The sequence below is a fragment of the Vombatus ursinus genome, unplaced genomic scaffold, assembly GCF_900497805.2.
Source record: "Vombatus ursinus unplaced genomic scaffold, bare-nosed wombat genome assembly UNPS02014852.1, whole genome shotgun sequence".
NCBI lineage: Eukaryota > Metazoa > Chordata > Mammalia > Diprotodontia > Vombatidae > Vombatus > Vombatus ursinus.
The window spans coordinates 11,842,765-11,869,982 of record NW_020954630.1 but is presented as its reverse complement, the minus strand read 5'-3'; positions in this window follow the sequence as shown (position 1 = coordinate 11,869,982).

Below are 27,218 nucleotides of genomic sequence, written 5' to 3'. Positions count from 1 at the left end.
TAACCTCCAAGCTACATAGAACCAAAAAACCCCCAATCTTTCAAAATATAGAAAACTAGCAGAGTAGATCAAAGACAAGTGAGAACAGGACAAAGTGCATATCAACTCTATTTTACTGTCTGTTACTGAAGTTGTACAAAGAATATTTTTAATTATCCTACCAAGGAGGAGCCTATATTACAATGCTTTTGTTGAATTACTAAAAGCAGTTATTTGAACCGCGTACGCAAAAATCTGTGCAATATTAATTATAAAAGAATAAGCAAAATAGTGATTTGTCCCAGGTCTACTTCTAGTTGAATCCCAATGGAAAAATAAGAATAATGATTTGATGATAATGATGATGATGATGATGATGATATATTAACACCTTTATTCAGTTTAAAAAGTAGTTATTTTATCCATCTGTTTGCAAGTCATCAATTAGAAATTATTAATCACCATTAAATTAAACATTAAATTTAATATTCACATTAAATATAAACAATATATTATAACATTAAAAATAAAAGAAAATAACAGGATAGTGACTTTTATTAACAATTTCAGGCTGAAAAGCATCAAAAAAGAATGAGATGAATGACAAAAACAACAATAATGTTAGCTCTTGGTAGGATGCAACATTTAGCATTGCAGAAGTCCAACAAATATTTTAAATTAACAGCTAACATTCATTTGTCCTACAAACATGAACTAATGTTTACCCTGTAGTGCCTCTACCACAGGTCAATATGAACAGGCTAGATCAATGGGACATCTCTTTTTAAATTCTGTGTAAGTAAATAAAGAAGGACCTTTGCCATTTTAGCCAGAATTCTGAGCAAATTTTAGCTCAGCTCCTCTCCCTCTATTTCTAAGTGACTTCTTAGCATCTAAGTGACTTAGCTTCTCAAAGCTTCAAGAAAACGATTCTTTCTAGGATACCATGTTGCCTTTCAAATATAGCTAATCAATAAGGGTGTTATTATGGTTATTTATCTTGTGATTAGGCTGCATTAAATGCTATATAATCCTTAATAACAAATGTATTATTGTTACCCACTTTTTCACTGGCAGTTCATATTCTACTATGTGCAGTAAACTGGGTACAAGTAGTTACTAATTGGGATTTCTTTTAGATTTAGATTTTTTTAAAAAATTTCTTTTAGATTTACATTTTAGAAAAGAGAAAGAAAATTCTTAGATTTATAAAGCAAAAGCTAATTATATGTGAAGTAAGATCATAGTAAAATGAAAAAGGGAAGACAACGGCCCATATTGAACTTTTAAAGGTTTTGTAATGTGGTAGGAAAGAGTGCTTGACTCAGATACAAGAAATTTGGATTTTAAACCTGGTTTTGTCATTGCTTAGCAGAATGAACTTGGCTGTCATCACACCTATCCATGACTCAGTTTCCTCATCTGTAAAATGAGGTTATTGGACTAGCTATAGGCATACTCTACTGTTTTCTCAACCAACAATATTTTGTAACAACGTCATCTATACATTATCAAAATCTCACTACAACATTGAAATTTCTGCTTTATGTCTATGAACAACTAGGTTTCTGTGAGTGAAAATAATGAATCCTTTAAAGGGGTCACATTATTTGAATTTGTACTGCATAGTTCCATGGGGCTGGAACAAGTCACCATATTTTTCATATAGTTATAACTGTAAACAGTGTGAATTTGAATAATGCCACTTCATGAGGTCCATTATTTGCACCAATTGGGGCTTAGCTGTAAATCAGATAGTCTAACTGTAAAATTGTCTCCTGTAATATTATTTCATGTAATATGTATTGTCTTAGAATCAATTAATGATGTTTGTCAGGATATGTGTGTAGTTTCTACGGTTCTTCATCCCAAAATCTTTGACTGTAATCGGTTAATGTTTTAAAATGCATTGAGTAAATGTGTAAAATAATATTTGCCTTACTAATAACTATTTTTCAAAGTCTCTTGACACTGATTATTTCTAAATAGTCTGATATCTTCTCTGTAATGGGAGACGGAATTGCACGCACCCAGACATTCAATCTACTATTGGCTCATATTGGCCATATAATGGTTATCAAATTATTAAACAATTGAGATTTGTTTTTTTTTTCTTTTTGGAAATAGGAACTGGGAAGGAGGCACGTTCACATAGTTAAAGGAGTACTTTATTTGAAGTAAGAAGATTTTGATTCAAATTCTGCTTTTGCTACATTTTAAGAGGGAATAGGGCTAGGTGATCTCTAGGATTCCTTCTAACCCCAGACTCTATGAGTCTATGAATGTGGTAGGCTGTAGGGTATTATTAATGAAGGACAGGAAATAGACTTTTGCTTTAGAATTGTAGCCTTCCCAGAAAGGCTTTCTTGGGATCAGACAATTTTCAAGAAACTAATGTAATTTGTTAACTTCCTTCTATTTTCTTTTAATTCAGAAAATGGAGATAACACTGCTTGTACTACCTACCTCATAGGACTGTTATAAGAAAAACAAACTATAAAGTGCTATATAATTTTGAGTTGTCATTATGGCTTACTGGACTCCATAGAGCTAAGATCATATGGCTTCAACAGAATAGAGACCTTAGGTGTTCATTTAATATAATAGAGAGGCCAATTTTACAAAAAAAAAAAGTGGGGTCAGCCATTAGAAGAAGCTAATAAATTCCCTTCTGGCTAACTAACCAGCAGGGAGACCTGGACATTTTCCATTTGTTTCTTTACATAGTTCCTTATAATGCTTAATACTAAAGCTCTTTCAAAAAAGACAAAAGCTATAACTAGGGTAAAGCAACCAGTGCTTTGTCCTTCAGTGGAAAATTTAGAGAGAACCCAAATTACTATGCCAGGGGTTCTTTTTCCCTGTTTGCCCTGCCCTTGCAGTGGCAGCCACTGCTACCTTATCCCTTATTTCTCCTTCTTAAGCAGCACCCCAAGTAGATCCATACTACAGTCTCTCTCCTTCCATCTTCATTGACCCCAGGTGCAGAATTTTTTATGTATACCTCTGGTCATTCAGCTAATACATGTTGGATCAAGGACTTGAGTCCAGGTCTACTGATTGCAGTTTTAGTGCTCCCTAAACTAAAATATGCCATGATCCTCTTCCCTAAATCTCACATTTCCATGCTAATTCCAACATGGAATATCATCCAGAACTTAGCTTCTCTTCCCATTCAAACCACCACTCTCAGTAACTTTGCCACCAAATTCTTATTTCTAGGAATCCTTGGATCCCAGGTGATTGGTAAGATGGAAATAACAGATGTACTCTGGGTCTAAAAAACATTGTTTCTTGGTCTTTCTTTTTTCCATCTATCTCCTGGCATTCTTGTTGCTGAATGCTTCATGCCTTCCTCTTCCCCTGGGAAAAGACTTTTCAAAATCCAGATTCACAGTAGGGAGAGAAATGATACAGAGAAGAAATACTAGCAAAAATTTACCCAGTAAAGATAGTGAATGATAACAATCTTTCCCCTCAGATCTAATGGAACACTCTTTTGCAACACTTTATTCATCATTTAATATTGTATATTAAAGCTATCTCTGGGTGGCCATGGCCAAAGAATTCATCACTCAATGACGATGGCCAGAGATAAACTTCTCATACTTAGCTAATGGTCTGGCCCTTAGGAAACAGACACAATCTGTTATCTAGACCCTACTTGAAGTCTTTTTAAGCGTGATAGAATCTGGAAGAACTTGGACACCATTGTTATGGCTTTCAAAAACCTAGAGTGACTTCTGTGATGTGATGAGGCATAAGAGGTGGGACTTTTTGAAGAGATATGTGGAATAGGGCAAGATGAGCCACAGCGAGCTGGTATACATGACATGTGAAGAACTATATAAAAGGGAGGTTGTGTAAAGTATATCATTAGAAAACATGTAACTGGCTCAAATGAGAATATGTTTTATATGACTTTACGTGTACAATCAATATAAAATTGTTTGCCTTTTCAAAGGAGGAGGAGGGATGGAAAGAATTTGGAACTCATTTTTTAAAATTAACATTAAAATGTTTTACATGTAATTGGGAAATATTTAACAAAATAAATAAAAATAATTTTGAAAAAAGAAAAATATGTAACCAGGGAAAAAAGGTAGGCCTTCCATATAACAAGAGGAAGGGACAGCTAATATATGTGTTCCATTGAGAGCCAGACTATGTCAATATATCTAGATAAAGACTCCTACCACAGTGGATAGTTTCAGTTATGGTGGATGGGAGAACATAGTATATGGGATATATGAGAACACGAATAAGAGTTAGATAAGATTGGCAACCATGGATGGATTGCAGTCTTTGTGGGTGGAGGTACTACTCATATCAATGATGGTATTGATATGTTGAAAGATCAAGGCATCATTCAAAGCATTGCTATCTTTGTTGGCACCTAATTCTCCCAGACGACTGCAAGCACCATGAAGGCGGGAATCCTGTCTCATCTAAGTTTCCCCAGATATTAGTATACATACTCTGAGTACAGTTGGAGTGAAAGAAAGTTTGCTTACACTTTGTCAGTTCTAAGAACTCTCATTTTAAATCCAGAAGTGAGCCATGCATCACTTCAGCAGCCTGGCTAGGGATTCAGTTCTGAATTACTGGGAAGAATAGATGTTCTGAGCAGAATAGCAAGTAGCAGAAAGGGCTCTTTTGAGAAAGACAAACATCCATTTGATGCTGTGGCATTTGTGGGGTATGAGGGGTCAGTAAACAGCTGGGCTCTGGCCACCTTCGAGAGCACTGTTTGATTTATAGCTGGGCTTCTCAAATTAAGGGGAGCAGCAAGGAAAAGGAAACTAGAGCAGAAAACGCCACAGAACTCTATGCAATCATGATGTATATGAATATTTAGTGGGTGTCCTTTATCACTCTCTCACTCACACTTCCTTTGATTTCTCCCACCCAGTTTGCAAAAGGAAAAGGTAAAATACAATCCTTCCTATTCAGCTTTAGAAGGTATATTGTCTCAACTCCCGACATGTTTCTTTTCCTAATTACACAGAATAGGCAGTCATGGGTAGAGAGCTGGCCTTGGAGTCAGAAGGACCTGGATTCAAGTCCTGCCATGGCGCTGTGATCTTGGCCAAGTCACTTAGTCCCTCAGTGCCCCAGGCAAATTTCTAAGTTGCACAGAAGATACCAACATTCATTGATTTCTAGAAGGGGATCCCTCAATTAGGAGTTTCCTCTGTCAGTGAACTCATGGTCCCCATCCCAAATTATATAGTATTTTTACAAATATTTAATTAGTTCATTCCATGAACCCATGTTAGCTAGGAGGCAGAAGGAGCTAGAAACGTGCCAATAATATGAAAAATTAGCCCAGGGTTAAAGTTTCTCTCATCGTGGATAACCTACAAAGAGTTAGAGTGGCATAGACAGTAAACTACTGGGCTTAGTACTGGGAAGGGTGCAGTGGATAGAGTGCCAGCTGTGGAGTCAGGAGGACCTGAGTTCAAACCCAACCTTGAACATTTGTGTGACTTTGATCAAGTCACTTAACCTTGTCTGCCTTGGTTTCCTCATCTGTAAAATGAGCTGGAGAAGGAAACGGGAAACTACTCCAGTATCTTTGCCAAGAAAACTCCCAATGGGGTCACAAAGACTCAAACATAACTGAAATGACTGAACAACAACAATAATAGATTGAATACTCCCTCTCCTTTTTGTTAGCTGTGTGCCCATGAGTAAATCATAGCTTCTCTGAGCTTTCAGATAATTCTCTTAGATAATATTATTATTAAAATAAATGGTATTTATACAGGGTTTATAGCTTTAGTACTTTAAAATTATACTTTTGAGACATGCTTTATTGTTTATGAAGCACTTCTTATAAAATATCTCACTTGAATCTTGCGCCAACCCTTTGATGTAAGAACTAAAATTCAATCAACAAACATTTATTAGTTGCATACTGTGTGCCAGACACTCAAAGATAAAAATAAAACAAATGCAAATTAAACAGAGATGCCACTTTGTTTTTTCAAGGAAGCCCTAGAAATGCCTTGTGTATTCTCCCGAGGTTCTGTGAAATGATTTGAAAAGCAATGTCCCAGTATTATTAAAAATGTCTCCATTTTACAGCTATAGAAAATGATGCTCACTGGGCAAGCCACTTAACCCCAATTGCCTCACTAATAAAAGAAAGAAAGAAAATGATGCTCAGAGTTATGTGATTGACTCAAAGACACAAAGCTACTAAGTAGATTAGCAGAGCCTAGACAAGAGCTTAGGATCTCTATTTTCTTATCTGAGGCTCTTCCCATTTGTTGCTGTTTTATTAAGGCATTGGGGGTTGATATGGAATGAGCTATGTAGGGGCAGGTTGCAAGGTGCATATAGGATAGAACACTGATCTTGGAATCAGAAAGACTCATTTTCATGAGTTCAAATCCGGCCTCCAACACTTCTTAGCTGTGTGACGCTGAGCAAGTCACTTAACCTTGTTTGCCTCAGTCCTTCATTTGTAAAATGGACTGGAGAAGGAAAGGGCAAAGCACTCCAGTATCTGCCAAGAAAACCTCAAAAGGAGTCATGAAGAGTTGGACACGACTGAACAGCAATAACAGCAATAAAAAAGGGAATCACAGGTTTTATAACGTAAGTACAATGGATACATACAGTGGCTAGTTTTGTACTAAGCATCATTGGTACATGAGCACTCAGGGTTAATTGACTTGCCCAGGGTCACACAGCTAGGAAGTGTCAAGTATCTGAGGGTGGATTTGAACTCAGGTCCTCCTGCCTCCAGGGCTGGTGCTCTAACCACTGCGCCACCTAGCTGCCCCATTGTAAATTCTTAAAGGCTTTTAGATATCTAGTTCAACACTCCCATTTTACAGATAAGGAAAGTAAGGCCAATAAAGATGAAGTGATTTGCGAAAGGTCACGCAAGATGGTAGTGGAACTAAGAATGGAAGACCTTAGACGATAACAGGGACCAGTAAAGTTATCTTCTCTTTAAGGTTTTGTGGTAGCTCAATTTCAAACCACAAAGCAGAGATATTGTAACCAGAAGAGAGTTCTAAGAAACTGAATTTAGGAAGAGTAGATTGGCAGTTCGTTTAAGTTGATTTAAGCAAAAATGTGTTAGATATTAATCCAATGCTATATTTCATTGCTAAAATACCAAGGAGGAATGATTTGTATTAATCCAAGAATTCCCAATGCCTTACAGTTGTTTTTCTTGAGATAATGCAGTTGAAATACTAAGCTAAGCTCAAAGCTTTTTCAGTCATGAATTTTTTCGTGAATTTTGAGAGATATCATTTTTACCCACTTTGCCTGGCCCTGTTTCAAAATGTTGAACATTAAATGTTCTCTCCTTTCTAAAAGGCATTAAATGTAACCTCATTTTCAATCTTTATACTCCATGTATTTTGAGGAGAGTGGTGAAAGTGGGGGAGGACCTTGTTTTTCCATTTTTTGGTTTAGAGCTAGGGTTTTCAACCTGAGATTACTACATTTTAGGAGGTCTGTGAACTAGGATAGAAAAACTAGGTTTTCATTTTAACGTAATTAGTTTTGTAATCTTATGTATTTTCTTTAATGTATTTAAAAGATTAGTCTGAGAAGGGGTCCATAGGTTTCACTAGACCATCAAAGGGGTCTATGATTCAATGTTAAGAATTGCTAGCTTATTGAGAAATATCCATCCTTCATACAACTGCACGAATAGGAAATGTTCCCAAACATTATTTTAATTTTCAAAAATGTAATTAACACATACCATTTAAAGCTACATTTGCTTAAGATGCCCAGAGAGGAAGGAACATAATTCCTAGAACCAGTCAGCATACTGTAGCCAAGAGATAGGAAGCTATTATTTTAAAAAAAAGAACAAAGTTCCCTTTGCAATATTCCTCTCTGTGCCTCCTACTCTTGCAGATCATTAAGGAGGAACTGGTGACATGGGACAAGCTATAAAAGCATCTGGTCACTGAGTTCTAAAGGAAGGTTTCACTGACTCCTACCTTGCAAGTTACCTCAAAACAATCTGGAGTGCCATACTTCCATCCATTCCCACCCTGCCAAAGGCTATTTTGAATCTGGGGCATGGCACGAATCATTGAAGGCACATTATTCCCTTGCTCTACTCTCCAGGGTTCCATTAGAGAAAGACTATTTTAAAGGTTCACATTACTCCTTTTTTACATAAATATAATTAAAATTAAGGCACTTATTATGTACCTACTATGTATCAGTTAGGGGCACCAGTCCTGGAGTCCGGAAGACCTGAGTTCAAATCCAGCTTCAGACACTTACTATTTGTGTGACCCTGAGCAAATCACTTAACCTTGTCTGCCTTGGTTTTCTCATCTGTAAAATAAGCTGGAAAAGGCAATGGCAAACCAATCCAGTATCTTTGCCAAGAAAACCCCAAATGGGGTCACAAAGTCAGATGCAACTGAAATGACTGAACAAATGTTTTAGATCTCCTCTTAGTCACTGTACAAAGACAACATAATAACAATGATAAGAATAATAATAGCTAACATATATAGCACTTACTATATGCCAGGCACTGTCCTAAACACTTTACAATTATTATCTCATTTAATCCTCACAACAACACTGTGAGGTAAGTGCCATTTTATTCCCATTTTTGCAGATGAGGAAACTGAGGCAAACAGGTGAAATGACTTACCAAGGATCACACAGCTAGTAAGTGTCTAAGGCTCTTTTTGAACTTAAGTCTTCTTGACTCAAGGCCCAGAGTTCTATCTACTATGCCACCTGTCTACCTCAAAAGCAAAAACAGTCTCTGTCTTCAAGTAGCTTATACTTGACTAGAAGAAACAATATACGTATAAAGTAGACACAAAATACATATATACGTATAAAGTAGACACAAAAAACAATATACGTATAAAGTAGACACAAAATACATATACAAGAGAAGATTAGAAGGGTCAGGAAATAATTCATGTAGGAGGTGGCATTCTGAAATTTTAAAAGGCAGAGGTGGGAAGGGAGTGCATTTCAGGTTTGAAGGACAGACTCTTGAAAGGAATGGAGTGTTATATATGGTGAAATAAGTGCAGCCCTTTGACTGAATCCAAACTTCACAGAACAAATTCCCTAGAAGGCCACATGTGGCCTCAAGGCCAAGGTTACCCATCCCTGGGCTAGACCATAGAGGTTCTTAACTTGGGGTATGTGATAACTGTATTTCAATACAATAATTTTCTTTTGTAATCCTATGTATTTAAAAATACTATTTTATTTTTGCCCAATTACATGTTAAACAATTTTAAACATTATTAAAAATAAGTTTTGAGTTGCAAATTCTATCCCTCACTACCCTCCCCCCTCGCTGAGATGGTAAGCAATATGATATAGGTTTTACATGTGTAATCATGTAAAACATTCCACATTAGTCATTTTGCACAAGAAGATTCGAACAAAAAAAAATGAAAGAAAGAAAGAAAAGGAAAGAAAAAGAAAGAGAAAAATACTATGCTTTGGTCTGTATTCAAACAGTATCAGTTCTTTCCCTGGAAGCAGATAGCATGTTTCATTATTAGTCTTTTGGGATTGTCTTGGATCATTGTATTGCTGAGAATAGTTAAGTCATTCATAGTTCTTCGCCATTTGATATTTCTGTTACTGTGTACAGCCTTCTCCTGGTTTGGCTCATTTAACTTTGCATCAGTTCATGTAAGTCTTATCAGGTTTTTCTGAAATGTTATGCATTTTAAATACATCTTAAAACTTTTTTGGGGGGGAAAAGGAGCCCACAGGATTAACCAGATTGCCAAAAAGATTTGTGATATACAATTAAAAAAAGTTCAGAATCCCTGCCACAGCGTGAGCAAAGGTGAGTTGTAAAACAAGACTGGAAAGGTAGCTTGGGAACAATTTGTGAAGGCTATAAATGCCTAAAAGAGGAGTTCATATATGATCCTAGAAGGTGGTAGCAAGTTACAGGAGTTTACTGAACAGGAAAGTAACATGAGTAGGTGTGCTTTGGAAGTTATAGAGGATGAACTGGAGAAAGGGAAGGGACTTAAAGCAGAGAGACCAGTTCAGAGGCATCTTCCTTCTTATTTTCTCTCCGTCCCTCCTCCTTTCTCCCCGCCTCTTTGTCTTTGCTCATGCTGTTTCCTCCACTTGAGATGTCACTTTGCCTCCAGTCCATCTATCCCAAATTTGCCACTTCTTTAGCTCAAATTCTGCCCCTTCCATGAAGACTTCTTTAGTTACTCCAGCCTATATACACTCATTTTTTTTAAGCTATGGAATAGTCGATCAGCAAGCACTACTAAGCACCTAATATGTGCTGGTACTGTTCTAGGTGCTGAAGGCACAAAGACAAAAATAAACAGTCCCTGACCTCAAGGAATTTATATTCTATTAGGAAGAGTGAAAGGAATTGACAGCTGAATTTGGATATCAGATTGGTGGAGGAAGTGATTAACTCAGTTATGTGACTTCCCTCAGTTTCTAAAGCACCAACAGATTTTACTCAGCCCTTGATTCAGAATCTTACTCTCTATTTCACCTGAGTAACTCTTGCATATTCCCAATGAGACCCTAATCTACATGAGGACAGGTACCTTATCAAATTATTTTCTTCCATTCCCTACAGTACCTAGTATAGTCCTGGAAACTAAATAAACACTCGGTTTGATTTAAATACACACAAATAATAATAATAATAATAATTAATAATAAAACAGCTAGTGTTTACATAATTCTTTAAGGTTTGCAAAGTGCTATACTTATGTTATCTCATTTACCCCTCACAATTGAATTCAATTCAATAAACATTTGTCAAGTGCCTACAATGGGCCAGGTACTGTCCTAACCATTGTTGCCACACAGTAACCCAAAGATGTAGATTATCATATCGTTTCCATTTTACAGATGTGAAAACAGACAAAACTGAGACAAAGGTGAGTGACTTGCCCAAGGTCACACAGGGACTAAATGTCTGAGGTAGGATTTGGGTTCAGGACTTCCTGACTCCAGGCCCAGAGCTCTATCAACTATGCCACCCAGCTGCCAAACACTACACCTTATACTACCTCCCACTGCCCCAAGTTCCGTATTTCAGAACTTGTGACAACCAGGGAAATAGAACAATGTAAAAAAATGAAATATGACAGTAATGAATCAAAATCACCCAGGGATAACTGAATCATGTTACCGTATGAATTGTGCTGGATTTAGTTTAGTTAGACCTTCAGCCTGACAAGACCCAGACTGGAGCAGTAAAAAGGCTAGAGATGCTTGATCTTTGCCAACTGAATCTCTCATCTCTAATTCCAGTCGTTGCTTATTATCTGTCTTCATCTACAACTGGAGCCATTATGCCTGGATGGATTTTCCTTTCCTGCTCTTCCTTATTATGAGATATGGTGAGGGAAAATAATGCTCCCTTACTGCACCCATGGCCAAGGTGATACGAAATTGATTTTTTAAAATCTCTGTTCACTCAGAGTAGTTGAGAAAAAAAGGAGCTAACGTGAAAATCTCACTCATGGTACATTTTCATAAACAGGTATTTATAATAGAATAGGTATCAAAAACTGTGTGCTTTGTCATACCCCCTGGTATCCCTAGAAAACTCTTTTTACCTTTCCACTATTACCTTTGGACCCATGTTCTATTGTTAACAATCTACCCTTCATATTAGCCTTGTGTCTTTTCCCCCTGGAAATTACTTTCTGTTTTTTCTGTTCACTGATTTTAATTATTTTGTGTTCACTTACATATGTACACATTTTCCCAAAAGAATGCAAGATCCTTGATGACCGGGGCTATTTAATTTTGTCTTTGTGTCCCTTTTGCCTAAAGTGTGGCTGGCATATAATAAATGCCTGTTGAATTGAATTGAAATAAATTGTATACACAGAGGTTTGTGTGTAAAAGCACCCTGTAGAAGCAACATGAGACATGTTAGTTTTCTATCTTGAGCAGACAGTGATCCAGTACACAGTTCAGACTTATTATTTGTGGAATATGAGCAGAGTTGTTGGCTTTGAATATGACACCAAAGAGACCATAGCCCTAGGGTTTTTATTTTTTAAACTAATCTTCTCAATTCCCAAGACCCTTGGAACTAATATTCCACTGCTGATAGACAACAGCACCCAAATGCTGTATTCATTTTCATATAGAGATTTGTCATCAGTCAAGGAATTGATTTCACACGTCAAGTAGGGCCTATTGTTGACCTGTGGAAGAGGTGACTGAAGATACAGATGGATAAACTTCCCAATCTTCTTCTAGAATAATAATCTACAATTACATTTTTCTAATCCTTTTTTTAAAGGCTCATACTTCTCCCTTTCTGTCTCTGTGTGTCTGTTGCTGTGGAACTTGGAATTCTGAATTCTTCCAAACTCGATCTCTTTTGCTTCATCATTGTAGTCATCATGTAAATTATTCTCGAGTGTGTTGTTCATTTTACCTTGCATTAATTCAACTTTTTTCTTCTTTAAGGTTTAATAGCTTAAAACTGGATGAAGACTTTTGGAATATCATGTATATGTATCTACCTATACATTACATATATGTGACATATATGTTTTTTCTTTTTAAAAGTGTATATAACAGTCCACACTTTGTTATACGATCTTCTTTCTTGTTCATCTGTACTGAAATGTATGTTTGTTGCTAATTGTTATGTTCAAAATAAAAAATATTTTAAAGTCCTAAAAAATAAAAAAGCTACCAGGACAAACTCAAGTTGAGGACAAGCCAAAATGGAAAACTTGTGTCTTGACATCCTCAAATTTTGTATAAATCAGAATCATTGGGCAGCACTGAAAACTTTCTCTACATGTTCATGCTAATTATTTCCTTTTTTCTTTCCTTAAAAATGGTATTTTCTATGGAAATTTGTCAGGATAATCATTCTTGGTAGGTTTTCCACCACTACCGCATAGGCCAGAAAATCCATTTTATCTCATTCAAATGCTTGGTGTTCACAGTCCTTTCTTCACAATCTGGCTCCAAGCTTCCTTTCCAAACTTTCTTTCTCACTGTTCCCTACACAAGATCATACATAGAGCTCTGGGAGGGGTCTCAAAGGCCTTGTGGTTCAATCCTTCTTATAAATGAAGAAACTGGGACCCATTGAGGTTAAATAACTCAAACAAGTTCCTACAGGTGATAAATGACAATCTGAATTTGAACCAGGGTCCTCAATTCCCAATCCAGCACACCTTCCACTATGCCACACTGTCACTGCTTTGTTCTCTATTTTGATCTACTCAAAGTTCCCCAATGCACCTTTGCTCTTTCTCATCTCTGTACTAATCCCCCAAATTGCCTCTTCTCTGATCATCTAGATCACATCTACACTCAAAGATCTAGCTTGAATCTTATTCCATCCTTTAAGATTGTGCTGCCCATTTCTGCTGGGAGTGATTTCTCCCTCATCTGGACTTTAGAGCACTTATAGGATTCAGAGGATTTAGGGATGAGAGGAACCTTAGAGATCACCTAGTTCAATGCCTTCATTTTAAAGATTCAGAAACCAAGGTTTAGAGAAATCACAGAATCATACATTCACAGCTAGAAGGCACTTAAGCATTCTTCTAGTCCAATGCTCTCTTTGCAGGTAAAGATGCAATGATTTGCCCACGTCTCAAGATAGTAAGTAGCAACTCTAGCTTTAAAATTCTTTCTTCTCACTCTAGATTTAAAGCTCTTTCTAGTACATCATGGTAATTTTCCATTTCCTGCCTAGAGCTGACACATCTCTCATGCTGTCTTGAGTACTTAGTTGTTTTCACGCATGTACCTTTTGTCTCTATCTCCATAACTGAAAAGGATCCTCCTTGAGGGAAGATGTTAGGTATTTTATAAATAATTTTAAATGATTAACGATGTATGTTTCAGAGGGATTTGGGATTAGGGGATGCTATGGATGCTTCATTTGAATATGTGGAAGATTTAAAAAAAATTATTCATGTCCAATTTGGAAATGGTCTCAGGGCAAAAGTACAGAACCTAACATTGGGTTTTAGTGCTGACTCTTTCACTAACCAGCTGTCTGATCTTGTGTAGGATTACTTTGCTGTTGTTGTTTAGTCATTTCAGTTATGTTTGCCTCCATTTGGTGTTTTCTTGGCAAAAATACTAGAGTGGTTTGCTATTTCCTTCTCCAGCTCATTTTACAAAGGAGAAAACTGAAGTAAATAGAGTTAAGTGGCTTGTCCAGGGTCTTACAGGTAGTAAATGTCTGAAGCTGGATTTGAACTCATGAAGAGGAATCTTCCTAATTCCAAGCTTAGTGATCTATCCATTGTGCCACCTACTTGCTAACTTAACTACTAAGCTTACTTAACTATTATGAAGATATTTCTTGATCTATAAATGAGAGGGTAAAACTAAATGAAGCCTTGATTTTAAGGTAGAAGTGTTTTTTTGTTTTTTTATTTAATTTTATCATATTATATATAATATATTATAATCATATATAGTTATAGCAAATAATAATAGTAAAAATTAGCATTTATTTGCTGCTTTAAGCTCTATAAAGTGCTTTACAAATATTATCCCATTTTACCCTCACAACAACCTTGGATAATAAGTGTTATTATTATTCTCATTTTACAGATAAAGAGACTGAGGCAGACAATGTCTAAATGACTTGTCCAGGGTTCAGAGTTAATAAGTGTTTGAGGCCAGACTTGAAAACAAGTCTTCCTAATACTAGGTCCAGTATTCTATCCACTGCATCATCTAGCTCTAAAAATCCTAATACTTTAATGGGGAAAAATGGAAAATGACAAGGGTCTTTGGTTCAGCTGTTTGGCTTTATGCTATCTAAATCAAGTTATCCTCACGTGACAAAAAATGAAATTTAATTGAGTGAAAAAGCAAAAAAAAAATACTTGATAGAAGTTTGGACTACATCCAAGTGTTCTGTCATATAGTTTTTTGGGTGGAGATAAGGAATCTTCACCATAGACATTTTGGTCCCTTTGTGTAAAGGCTACAAAAAAAACAGAGGAAAAACTCTTCTTGGGTAGTTCCAACTTGATAGAAAACAGGAAATGTTTGAAATCTGGCAAGAAAAATTTTTCTTAAGCAAAGAAAATTTGGAGCAGAGTCTATGTGTCCTGAAATGGAAAGAAAATTGACCTTAATGTTAGAAGACCTGTTTGAATTCCAAGTATGATATGAGTAGTGTGAACTGAAAGTAACAACTTCCCTTCTCTGAATTTGTTTCTCCATCCATGAAATGGGGGAGATAATACCTGCACTACATGTCTCACAAGGTAGTCATGAGGACTAAGTGTGTTGTAACTAGTAATGTGCTGGTCAATGTTTAATAACTGACTCTCCAGGGGAAAAATGTACCCACAACACGCTTTTGAGTTTATTTTCTGTTATTAACTTTTTCTCCATCACTTTCCTAGGTCTAGACAACTGACAAATCTTGAAATCAAGCCCTCATTTGTAGCATTTGCCAATTTCTAAGGTCACATTGAAAATTTTACTAGCACCTCTCTGGAGTCACTCTGAGCTAGCTCCAACACACTCATGCTTGTAAACATCAAGTGCTATATAAATGTAGGCTCTGATTATGATTGTTTATCTTTTTCAATGGGGGTGAGGTAGACATTTCTGGACTGACTTAAAAGCTGGATTTACAGGTAGATGTTTTAAATATTATAATTTGAATATCTCTAAAAGGCTCTCCCAAAGATCTTCCCCAGTGGTCTGCCCCAGAATGTGATTTTTTTTTAAATCACCATTTACTCTTTTGAGGTTAGATATTAAAGATCCTTTTAAAAGTTAAAATATGTTTCACTGAGATTAGTCAGTCAACTAGCATTTATGAGGTACCTATTATGTGCCAGGCACTGTGCTAAGCACTGGGGATACAAAAAAAATACAAAAAACATCCCATGTTCTCTAGGAGCTCTCAGTCTAATGGAGGAGACAACTAGAAAAAATAAAGATAAATACAAAGTAGACCAGGGATAGTTTCAGGGAAAAGGTACAAAAATTAAGGAGGACTAGGAGAGGCTTCTTGCAGGAGGCGGGGCTTCAGCTGAAACCTGAAGGAAGCCAGGAGGTAAAGATGAGGAGGGAGACAATTTAAGCAATGGGGGAACATTTTATCCATTCAAAGGTCCCTTATATAGCAACTTTGCCAATCAAAAAGACAGCTGCGAATGAGGAAGAAAACAAAAACACATTGAGCAGCCAAAATAATTGCCATGAAGACATCCATGATATGTGTGTAATACATATGCATTATATATTAAATGCAGTAATATTTATTGAATATCTACTATGTGTAAGTCAGTATACTAGATACTCCAACTAAAACTCATAGACTGCTTAGGCCAAGAGTTCTTAACCTGAGGTCTGTGGACTTTTTTTTTGTTAGGCAATGAGGTTAAGTGACTTGCCCAGGGTCACACAGCTAGTAAGTGTCAAGTGTCTGAGGTCACATTTGAACTCAGGTCCTTCTGACTCCAGGATTAGTGTTCTACCCACTGTACCACCTAGCTGCCCCACAGTGAGAGTTATTTTTAAAAAATATTTTGGTAACTGTGTTTCAACATAATTGTTTCCTTTGTGCTCCTATATATTTTATGCATTTAAAAACATTATTTTGAGAAAAGGTCAATAAGATTCACTGGGCTCCCCAAGGGGTCCATTAAAAAAAACACATTAGGAACCTCTCTCTTGAATTCTATTTGTTATCATTTTAGATACAGTAATAGCAAACTTTATTTTCTAGTTTCCCAGTTCATAGGAAATTAAAAGTGCAGTAGGCCATGAATATTTGCTATTGCAAGAGTAGCACCTCTAGTACTTTCTGTTTTCTTCCAAGTTGGAATTATTATAAAAAGAATTATTATTTACATTTTTCAGAAAGTTGTGTATATATTGAAGATTCCTTAATCACCCCACCCCCTCAAAAAACAAACTACATGCTGAAGCACTTGGATGTAGTCCAGACTTCTATCAAGTAACTTTTTTGGTTCTTTTCCTTAATTAAATTTTATGTTTTGTCCTATGAGGATCATTTGGGTTTAGGTAGCACAAAGCTAAACAGCTGACCCAAGGATCATTGTCATGTTCCATTTTTCCAATGAAAGTATTAGGATTTTTAGAGCTAGTGGATAGAGCGAAAAGGGTAGCCACAGGCTAATTTTCATGGCCTGGCTAAGTTGCCACAAATGAAGATGGGAAATTGGAAGACGGGAGGAAAAGGGAGTGAGAGGAATCCTTCTGAACTCTGAGACAACGGAAATGCTGAGTGAGGATGAAGCCCACGGGAAGATCCAAACTAATGCAAATAGGAGTGAAAATGAGAAACTTCATGGGGCATGGCAAATAGAATCTAGTTTTCAAAGCTATCCAAGAAGACTCTATTTGCAACAGCGCTATGGGACCCTACTTAATGAAAGAGCAGAAACCTTAAAATTAGCCCTCAAGTATTTTGTTCCTAGGATTGACTGAAAAAAGCTAGGAAGTTTTAAAAAGCCTAGAGGCATGGTAGCTCTGGCTCTTTCATCCTGAAAGAGGTATAACATTCTTCTGAGGAGGAAATATCAACACGGCAGGGAGATGAAGCAGCTAAAGTAAAAATGAGGGTGATAAGGATCAATAAAATAAGCAACCGGGAGTCACAGTGATGGAAGACAGAGCCATGAGGATTCGTGTCTGATGTAGAAGAAAGAGAAGAGAGAGAGAAAGAGAGAGAGAGACAGAGGCAAAAACGGCAAAGACACAAAGACGGAGAACAAAGAGAGAAGAGAGAGAAAAGAAGAGAGAGAGAGAGAGAGAGACACAGACAGAATGGTATGGCAAGGAGCCAGATCAGTGAAGCCAAACTGAGGATATCAACAGCGGAACCATATAGGGAGAAAACAGGAAAGGGTCAGTGCCAGAGCAGCGAAGCAGGGGAGCTGGTAATAAAACTACAACAGTGAGCCATCAGGAGGTGGTTTCTGGTAGGAAAGCAATGGGGAGGTAGCAGATGGAATGGCTGATATAAAGGAACAAACTCCGACCTTCCCCTTTTCTGTGGCCCTGTCTAGGGTAGTACTATAAGTTACATGGACCACGTTGGACCCTGGGGAGGTTTGGTCCAATACGACATGAGATTCTACAGTAAACTCCAGGTTATTTTCTCTTGCTTGGGAGTACCACCCAGGGTAGTTCTATGAGTCTATGGAGTTTCCTGTAGAAATACTAGATGTAGTGATTTCTTAAGCCACTAGTAAACCCTGAGTTCTTTCCCCTTGATAGATTTCACTGGGGTAATAATATCAATCATATATTATATAGCTCTTGAGGAGGGAATCTCTTGATTGCTTAGATATAGACATGTGCAAGAGTACTTGTGTTTTTACCGTCTGTAAAATCTATGCTGCATCTGACCCCTTACGAGCCTGAACTCTTGGAGAGGATTGATGTCTACTCTTTGAGAGTGTACTACATGCTGAGATACACAGGTGTCATCTTGGTGATGGCAGATGAAAAAGACTAGGGAGCAAAATGAACTGATGTTTACTCTTTGGAAAATGGCAGATGCTTGCATTCCCAGGTTTCACTTGGATAGGGGCAGACAAAGACAGAATGAAAAAAAAAAAAATGAGAGGTCCCTATAATGATGTAGGCCAGGGGTAGAGAACCTGTGGCCTCAAGGCCACATGTGGCCCTCTAGGTCCTCAAGGATTTGTTCTGTGAAGTTTGGATTCACTCAAAGGGACCCACTTGAGAACCTAGAGGGCCACATGTAGCCTCAAGGCCACAGGTTCCTCACCCCTGACTAGGCAATTTCTATTAAGGAGATCCTTTAATACAAGGGCTACAGAAGTAAGAAATTAAAAGAGGAAAGTAACTATAAGTGGTAGATAAAGTGATACCAGCAACAAGTGACAATTGCCTATATAAGAAAAAGGAGGAGATTCCTTGATTGGCTATGGACTGACACACACACAAAAAAAAAAAAACCTCAAGAAAGCTTAGTAGCCAGGGGGGCCTTTCATGTAGACACAACTAGTCCCACACACATTAAGAGATACTGAGGCCACTATATGCACAGATCACCAAGAAGACTAATAATCTTCATAACACTGACCTTAGGTTATCAGGAGAGGCAGGATAGATTATGGTAGGTAAATTATAGGACTTGGATCCAGGAAGGCCTAGATTCAAAACCTACATCTAACACTTACTATGTCACCATACGCATGTCTCTCACCCTCTTTAAATCTCACTTTTCTCATCTGTAAAATGAAAATAATCATACCTATAGTGCCTACCTCAAAGGGTAATTGGACAGCTCAAAGGAGCTTATGTCTTTAAAGCACTTTCCAAACTTCAGATTGATATAACTTTAGGTCAATGAGACCCAGGAAGCTTCAGGAAATCCTCTGTAGGATCACGAAGACTTTGAAACACAGAAACTCTGAAGGACCTTCCTGACAGTACAGATAATGCTTGGGGAGGATAAAGAAAACTTACTCTAGATTTTTCACAGATATTCAGGAAAGAACAGTTTGAAGGTTCCAGTGGCCTTGAGAAAGGGGCTTCTGCCCAAGTTTTGTGGAGGCAGAGAGGTGAGAGCAAAATCTAAGAGGATAAGCATATGGACTAGATAGCAGGAGAAGAAAAGACAGTAATGATAACATTAACTTTGACTGAGACCCGGATGATACAGAATATGTGGCAGTGGGTGAAACTGAACTGTATTCAACAGCTCTTTTCTCTACTTTCCCAGAGCACAGAGTGAGTCTGGCTTTGAGTCCCATCATAGCCTTCTCTCCTTTCTAAAAATGCTTATCTGCATTTTTATTTTACTTAATACTACAAACAACTTGCATTGCCATTAATAGTGACTTTATCTACCCCAATAAATTTAAAGATTAACACTGAGGGAAGAGAAAACCCAATGGAGAAGAAATTCCCCTGGTTACTATGGAGTTGAAGGTCAAGCCAAATAGAGATGAAGTTTCTGTGTCTTGGTAAGCTCTGATTATATTTTTATATATACTTACTAAACTACTTTTGAGCCTGGAGGGAAAGAATTAATAAAGAAAAGAGTCAGTAGTAGATAGAATGGTCAGGGTTGGTATGGTTGTCCCTGAATGCACCTGAGAGATATTGTTTGTACCCCACATTACATACCGCCTAGACCAGGTGTGGAGAACTTGCAGCCTTGAGGTCACATGTGGCCCTCTGGGTCCTCAAGCGTGGCCCTTTGATTGAACCCAAACTTCACAGAACAAATCCTCTTAATAAAAGGATTTGTTCTGTAAAACTTGGATTTAGTCAAAAGGCCATACCCAAGCACCTTGAAGGACATACATGGCCTTGAGGCCACAAGTTCCCTACCCCTGACCTAGACACTCAGTCTCCTTGGTGCTATATAAATGTCAGTTACTACGTAATATAGAATGATTTCCATAAAATGATTTAAAAATCTGAAAAATTCATTTTTGTGGAAAATCTCATTCTCTAAGATAGTGCTGCACAAATAAGATATTACTGTAATTTATTATCATCCCATAACACTTTAGCACAAAGTATTCTTTCAGATCAACTTGCAGAGAACAAGAATTGTAGAAGATTTGACAGGGGAAAGGAAAAGAGCTGGAGCTTAGGACTATGTAAGGAAATCAGGGCTGGGGTGGTGGTGGTATAATTTTGGGGGGTGCTGAAGCTGATCTGAGGGTACTAATACTTGGTGGGGAGAAAAAATGTAGTAACAATATTATATTTGCCAGTTCTTGCTGAATTATGATACCAGATTCAAGTGGTCCAGTTGGTTCTTCTTGCCAACATTACAGAGCAAGGTGGTAAATATGATAACCATCAGCTGTTACCTTACGGGAAATGACAAACCACTCCATTATTTTTTTACCAAGAAAAGCCTATTAATAGTATGGTCCACATGGTCATGAAGAGTCAGACATGACTGAAAAACTGAACAACGACAACATCGCCTTACACCATGACGTTCTTTGCCAGAAGATATAAAACCATATAGATACAACTTTGCCAGTGATTCCCAAGCAATCTCATACCTTAATTGGGAAATTATCCCCTGGACTACATTTTCAGCCATTACTCTGAGCACCGCCTTGAACAGAATGATAGTCACTGAGATTGTCATTAGCTTCTCTACTTTCACATTTAAATCAAAATCTTAAGTAAACAAGGCTGGAAAGAACCATTGATTCAAAATTCTCAGACAATTAATACAAGCTTGCTTAATGTGGGAAACTGAAACATTCCCTTCTGATATGTGACCTCTTATGCAATCTTAAATATATGTGGTACGCTAAACAGCAAGCAGAATTAATATGTGTTAGATCCAAATGAACTGGCTTTCCTTGTTAAGCAAATATTTGCTATTAATTTCTCCCTATTTGGAAAAGAAATTGTTGTTTAAAAAAATTTCACTAAAGGAAATAAATCTCCCACAAATATGGCTCTTCATGAATGTGGAGAACTTTATGGCAAGGATGTCTTATTTAAATTTCATAATGCAGAGATGACAGCCCTTTTTGCATGGAATCTTCATTTATTTAAAAGGCACTGGCTAAAGACGTTTAAAGAGTCTCTGTACTACTAAAGATAACAGTAATGTCTTTAGCTGACATAGCGGATGGCAAGAATTTCTTTCCTATTTTTTATAGGGAAAGAACGTCAACCAGGGCAATCAGCACTAAAAGCTTTGTCCTCTGTGATTAGTTTCTTCTACTACTTCAGACAAATACATACAGCCATAATGACTTAAAGGTGGAGACTAAATGGGTGCTTAAACACAGAAAAAGCTGCTTTTTTTATTTCAGCAGAAGGTCTACTTATAACTGGTTTTAGGTGGTCCAGGAAGCAGGCAGGAAAAAAAATTCTTTCAAAACATCTGAACTGCTAAAACTCTATCTGTAAGATACAGTATCATGTAAGAGATTCTGGGAGCATGAAGGGCCATTACTCCACAGGTAGGGGAGGTGTCACACTTTTTGAGGCTCAGACCAGTCCTAAATCTGGAAAAAAATCTTTCTTTTGATTAATTAAAATGTTCTACTGAACATTAGAATAAGGTGCAAAATCCACCTGAAAGAACATCGGCCACAAAATATCAAAAGAACATTTTATTAAAAACAAAACACTAGCACAAGTATTTTCCACAAGCAAATTAGAGTCACCTCAAGCCTTATACTGAATATTCTCTAGTATTCCTTGCAGTCCTAGAATGGAGCTCCATTCTCACGGGAATCTTTCACCATGAATTTCTAAGGATAGAGTCACTACTGATTCTAAGGGGGTCTGTGTTTGCTGCTTTAGTCTCTCCTGGTTTTGCTCTTATCTGCTCAGCTACCCCTCCTCAACCACCTGCTCTGATTCAACTTCCTCTTCTCATCCTCTAAGCCTCCAACACTCTGTCTTCATCCTTCTCTTCTTTTTATCTCTATATCTTCTGCCTTGGTGATCACATTCATTTCCATGACTCCAACTTTCATCTCTATGATGTTGACCCAAATCAATGTCTCCAGTCCTGCACTTTACTCTGAATTCCAGTCCTGCAACTCCATTTGCCCTCTGGAACTACTACCTATATATTGCTTACCTCAAAATCAACATACCTAAAACTGAACTCCAGCTAAACATGTACTTTGTCTGTTTTTGTATATACCTATATACATGATTGTTGTTCCAACCTCAAAAGGTCTCATTTTCATTATCTGTAAAGAAAAGGGGTTGGCATCTTACCCTACAGGAAAATAGGAGGTAAGGGGATAAGAGAGGAGGGTGATGATAGAAGGGAGGGGGTAATCAGCAGCAAACACTTCTGAGGAGGGACAGGGTCAAAAGAGAGAATAGAATAAACAGGGGATGGGATAGGATGAAGGGAAATATAGTTAGTTTTTCACAACATGACTACTATGGAAGTGTTTTGCATGACTACACATAGATAACCTGTATTGAGTTGCTTGTCTTCTCAGTGAGAGTGGGTGGGGAGGAAGGAAGAGAATCTGGAACTCAAAACTTTAAAAACAAATGTTAAAAATTGTTTTCACATGCAATTGGGAAATAGGATACACAGGCAAGGGGCTACAGAAATCTATCTTGCCCTACAGGAAAATAGAAGGGGAAGGAGATAAGAGAAGGGGGGGATGATAGAAGGAAAGGCAGATTAGGGGAAGGGGGTATTCAGAATGTACACTGTCTTGAGGTGGGGGAGGGGCGAGATGGGGAGAAAATTCGGAACTCAAAATTTTGTGGAAATGGATGTTGAAAACTAAAAATAAATTAACTAATTAATTTTTAAAAAAGGTGTTGGAGATGATGACCTCAAAGATCCTTTCCAGCTCTTAACCTATCTGGCTGGAACATATAGTGTGTGGAAGGGTTTAATGTATATTAAGGCTGAAAACCTGGTAGGAGGCCAAGTTCAGATGAGCTTTGAAGGCCAAACATAGGAATTTATATTTAATCAAGAAGATCAAAATTAGCACATGATCTGCTAAAAATTTATTGAAGAGGGGAGAGACACGTTTAGATTTAAACTATAGAAGCAGCACAGGAATGGATTGAAGAAGATTGAGGCCCAAGATAGGGAGACAAATTAGGCTATTGCAATAGTCCATGAGAGAAATAATGAGGGCTTGAATTAGGGTGATGGCCTCAAAAATGGAGGGAAAGGAATAGATATGAGAGCAATGGTAGAGGTGGAAACTACAAAGTTTGGCAACTCATTGGATATGTGGAGTGAGGAGGATAAAAGGTTGAGGATGACACTGGGGTTGTGAGCCTTGGTGAATGGAAGGAAGGTGGTGACAGAAAAGAATGGGGCAGTTCAGAAGAGAGGTGGGTTTGGAGGGAAAGATGAGTTCTATTCTGAATATGTTGAATTTGAGGTATCGATAAGAGATCTCATTTGAAATGTTTAATGGGTAGTCAGTGGTGTGGTTCTGAAACTCAGAAGAGAGATCAATGCTGGAAAAATAAATCTGGATGTCATCTGCATTGAAGAGGGAGAAGGCCTAGACATATGACTTCATTAGTATGAGGAACTCTATAGATTAGGAAACTCCAATCAATTTAGGTTGGTACCTTTTCTGCAACTTATGGTCCTTAAGATTTGCTTAGAGCACTGAGAGTTTAACTGACTTGCCAGGGTTACACAGCTAGTATGTGTTAGAAGCAGAAGCTGACTTCAAGTTTCTTGTTCCAAGGTGGGTTCTTTCCACAACACCACACTGCTGAGATAGAAATGAACCCATGGGAACTGATGAGGTCACCAAGTGATAGAGTGCAGGTACAGAAAGGGCCTAGAACATAGCTTACCATACATCCTCTTGGGGGCACAACACAGATGCTGGTGATTCAGAAAGGGGTGCTAAGAGGGAAGTGTCAAACAGGTAAACAGAGACCAAGAAGAGAATGGTATATCCTAAACCTAAAGAATAGAGTATCCAAGGGAAGGGAGTGGACAACAGTGTCAAATGTTATAGAGAGATCAAGAAGGATTGAAATTGAAGAGGCAATAGATATGCCAAATAAGAGATCATTGGTAACTTTGGCAAAGAGTTTCAGTTGAGTGATGAGGTTAGAGGTCAAATTGTAGAGGGGTGAGAAGAGAATGAGAAGAGAGGAAGTAGGAGCAATAAGTATAAAAAACTTTTTCAAGGAGTTTGGCTGAAAATTTGTTATGTATAGTTTATTCATCACTTAGTAATTATTATTTATACTGATATCTTAATAAGGAGGTCAGTTTTATATAAAAACATACTGGATTGTATGCAAAATACCTTAAGAAAATCTAGTTAATTGACCCACATAGTCATAACTTAAGTCACTCTTGTCAACCTGGTGCCAGTTACCTGCCTGGTAGGTATAGCACCTAGGAGTAATTAACTAATCATGATAGGGTTTATGGATAAACCTGAAGTAATAAGTGATAGGTAAATGCCATAACTGGCTATATTTGTAACTATAGCTATAACTATCTTTCAGAAAGGAAAATATCATCAATGGATTTTGGGGGAGAGCAAATTTTTTTAGGTACTCATTGACTTTGTCATCCAAAATGTGCTCAATTAAACTCTTGGATTAAATAAACACCATCTTGGTTTATGCTAGCCCAAGAGAAGACTTTTAAACCCTGAACAATTTTGCTTAATTACCTTCTCTGTCTAATTCGTCCCTTGAGAAGTTATGAACTAGCAATCCCTAAGACAAGCCAGCTCTGTTTTAAGCAAATGCTTAAATGTTTTGGAATGCATGGGCATGTTTTCTATTCCCAGAAACGATGTAGGAATTCTGAGCAGGGTGTTAATATGAGAAATCTGGATAACCTTCTAGTGCCTCTTGAAACTTGCCTTCAGAATATGGCTTCATTATTTATTTTGAAGTGTTCTGAATTAATAGCTTAAGCATGACTATAAAGAATAATACATCTTAAAGCCAGCTACAAATGGTTTTTTGGATTATCTCCATTTTGGACAATCCACGCCAACAAGAGTTGACTGTGTTTGATAAGTTCCTTAACAAAATAAGTACACATCTCAAGAGAAAATATTTGTCTTGCAGTCAATTTTTTTAAACTTTGGTTAGGGGCTGAGGAGCAAATAAACATTTATTTGAAGGTTAGTGAAAATAGCTGTAATGGGAAGGGAAGAAGGCTGGTAGTACCTTCTTGCATCCCAGTTCATTAAACCTGGACTCTTCATTGGTTGATCTCAAATGAAGGGATAAACTAGAGGTTTTCTGAAGTCCCTTCTGACTCCTAAGATTCTGTGATCCTCCAGCTAATCAATCATGATGTCTGACTGATTTTATCATGAGGTCTTAACCTTTCGCATAGTCTATTTCTATTGTTAGTGAGGATGGGGTTGGGACCAGAATGGGCCCTACTCCATCTCTTGCAGGTAGCCATTTTGTCTCTGACCTGATAAATGTTTTCAATAGGCACTCTTGCTATACTTTCCCCTCATTCTCTCCACTGCCATCATTGCTTCCCAATGATCCTAAGGCTTTGGAGAAATAAAAATAGTCCTGTGGTTCCAAATGGTTGACAATGCATCCTTTAAAATTGTTCAGTCTTTTGACATTCATTCTTAACACCATAAATTATATTTTTGTGACTGAGTAATCCTTGGTTTGAAAAATTAGACACTTGTAATAAAAAAATCCCTACAATTTATCCAACAGATAGATAAAGCATTTATTATGCATTGACTATATTTGTGCTAAGCTCTAATGTAAGCCAAAAAGAAAGACATACCATACCCTCAAGGAGCTTACTTCTAATCAGCAGGTCTTAAACTGTGGGTCCTGACTCCATATGGGGTGGTGAAAAATTTGGCAACAGTAAAAGGTTTCTGAATGTGCAATGGCCAAAAATTAATTATAAATCAAACACAAAGGGGCAGCTAGGTGGTGCAGTGGATACAGCACCGGCCCTGAAATCAGGAGGACCTGAGTTCAAATCCAGCCTCAGACACATAACACTTACTAGCTGTGTGACCCTGGGCAAGTCACTTAACCCCATTGCCTAGCCAAATCAATCAATCAAACACAAAATGAATCCGAGGTGTTTCTGGATGTGTTTGCCCATGTTGCATCTCACAACTTCACTGCAGCCTTGGTTCTGAAAAGAAAGCATGCACACTTTGCACTGTGCATGCCCTCAGGCCATGCAATGCCAACTAATGCTACTGCAACAAAAAAAAAGGGTGTGGGGGGGGGAGTCTGCAAATGGAAAAAGTTTAAGAAGCCATGTGAGGAATACAATATAGAAAGGGAAGCTGAAGATGTGGGGTTTGGGGTGATAAGAAGGCACTTGTCTACTGGCAATTTGTAAGAAGGTGGAAAAGCCTGGAGAGTGAGTTGATCTAGCAATGAAATTAGCATAACTAGGACCCTTCCTAAAATGGGGATTCTACCTAGTGACTTACTAATCAGGAGATAAGGCTCCTATGCAGATGCAACTCCTGGGGAGAAAAGGCATCTTGTTTAAACAAGTTCATTTACTAATATATTTATTTGTAATTTCTAAATATCATAACATGATTAGAATGCATTATCCTACCTGGAGAGAATTATAAAAATCCATCTCATAGCTATATAGTGTAAGGGATAAGACTCAATCAACAGGTGATGGAAGGAAGAGAACTCAAGGCACAAGGCCCAATTATGGGAAAAAGCTAGAGATACTCTGTGTCCATTGCTAGGGAAGGAAGCAGAGTGTTGCTGAGCCTGGAGAAGTCTCACCAAGGATGCCACCTCTG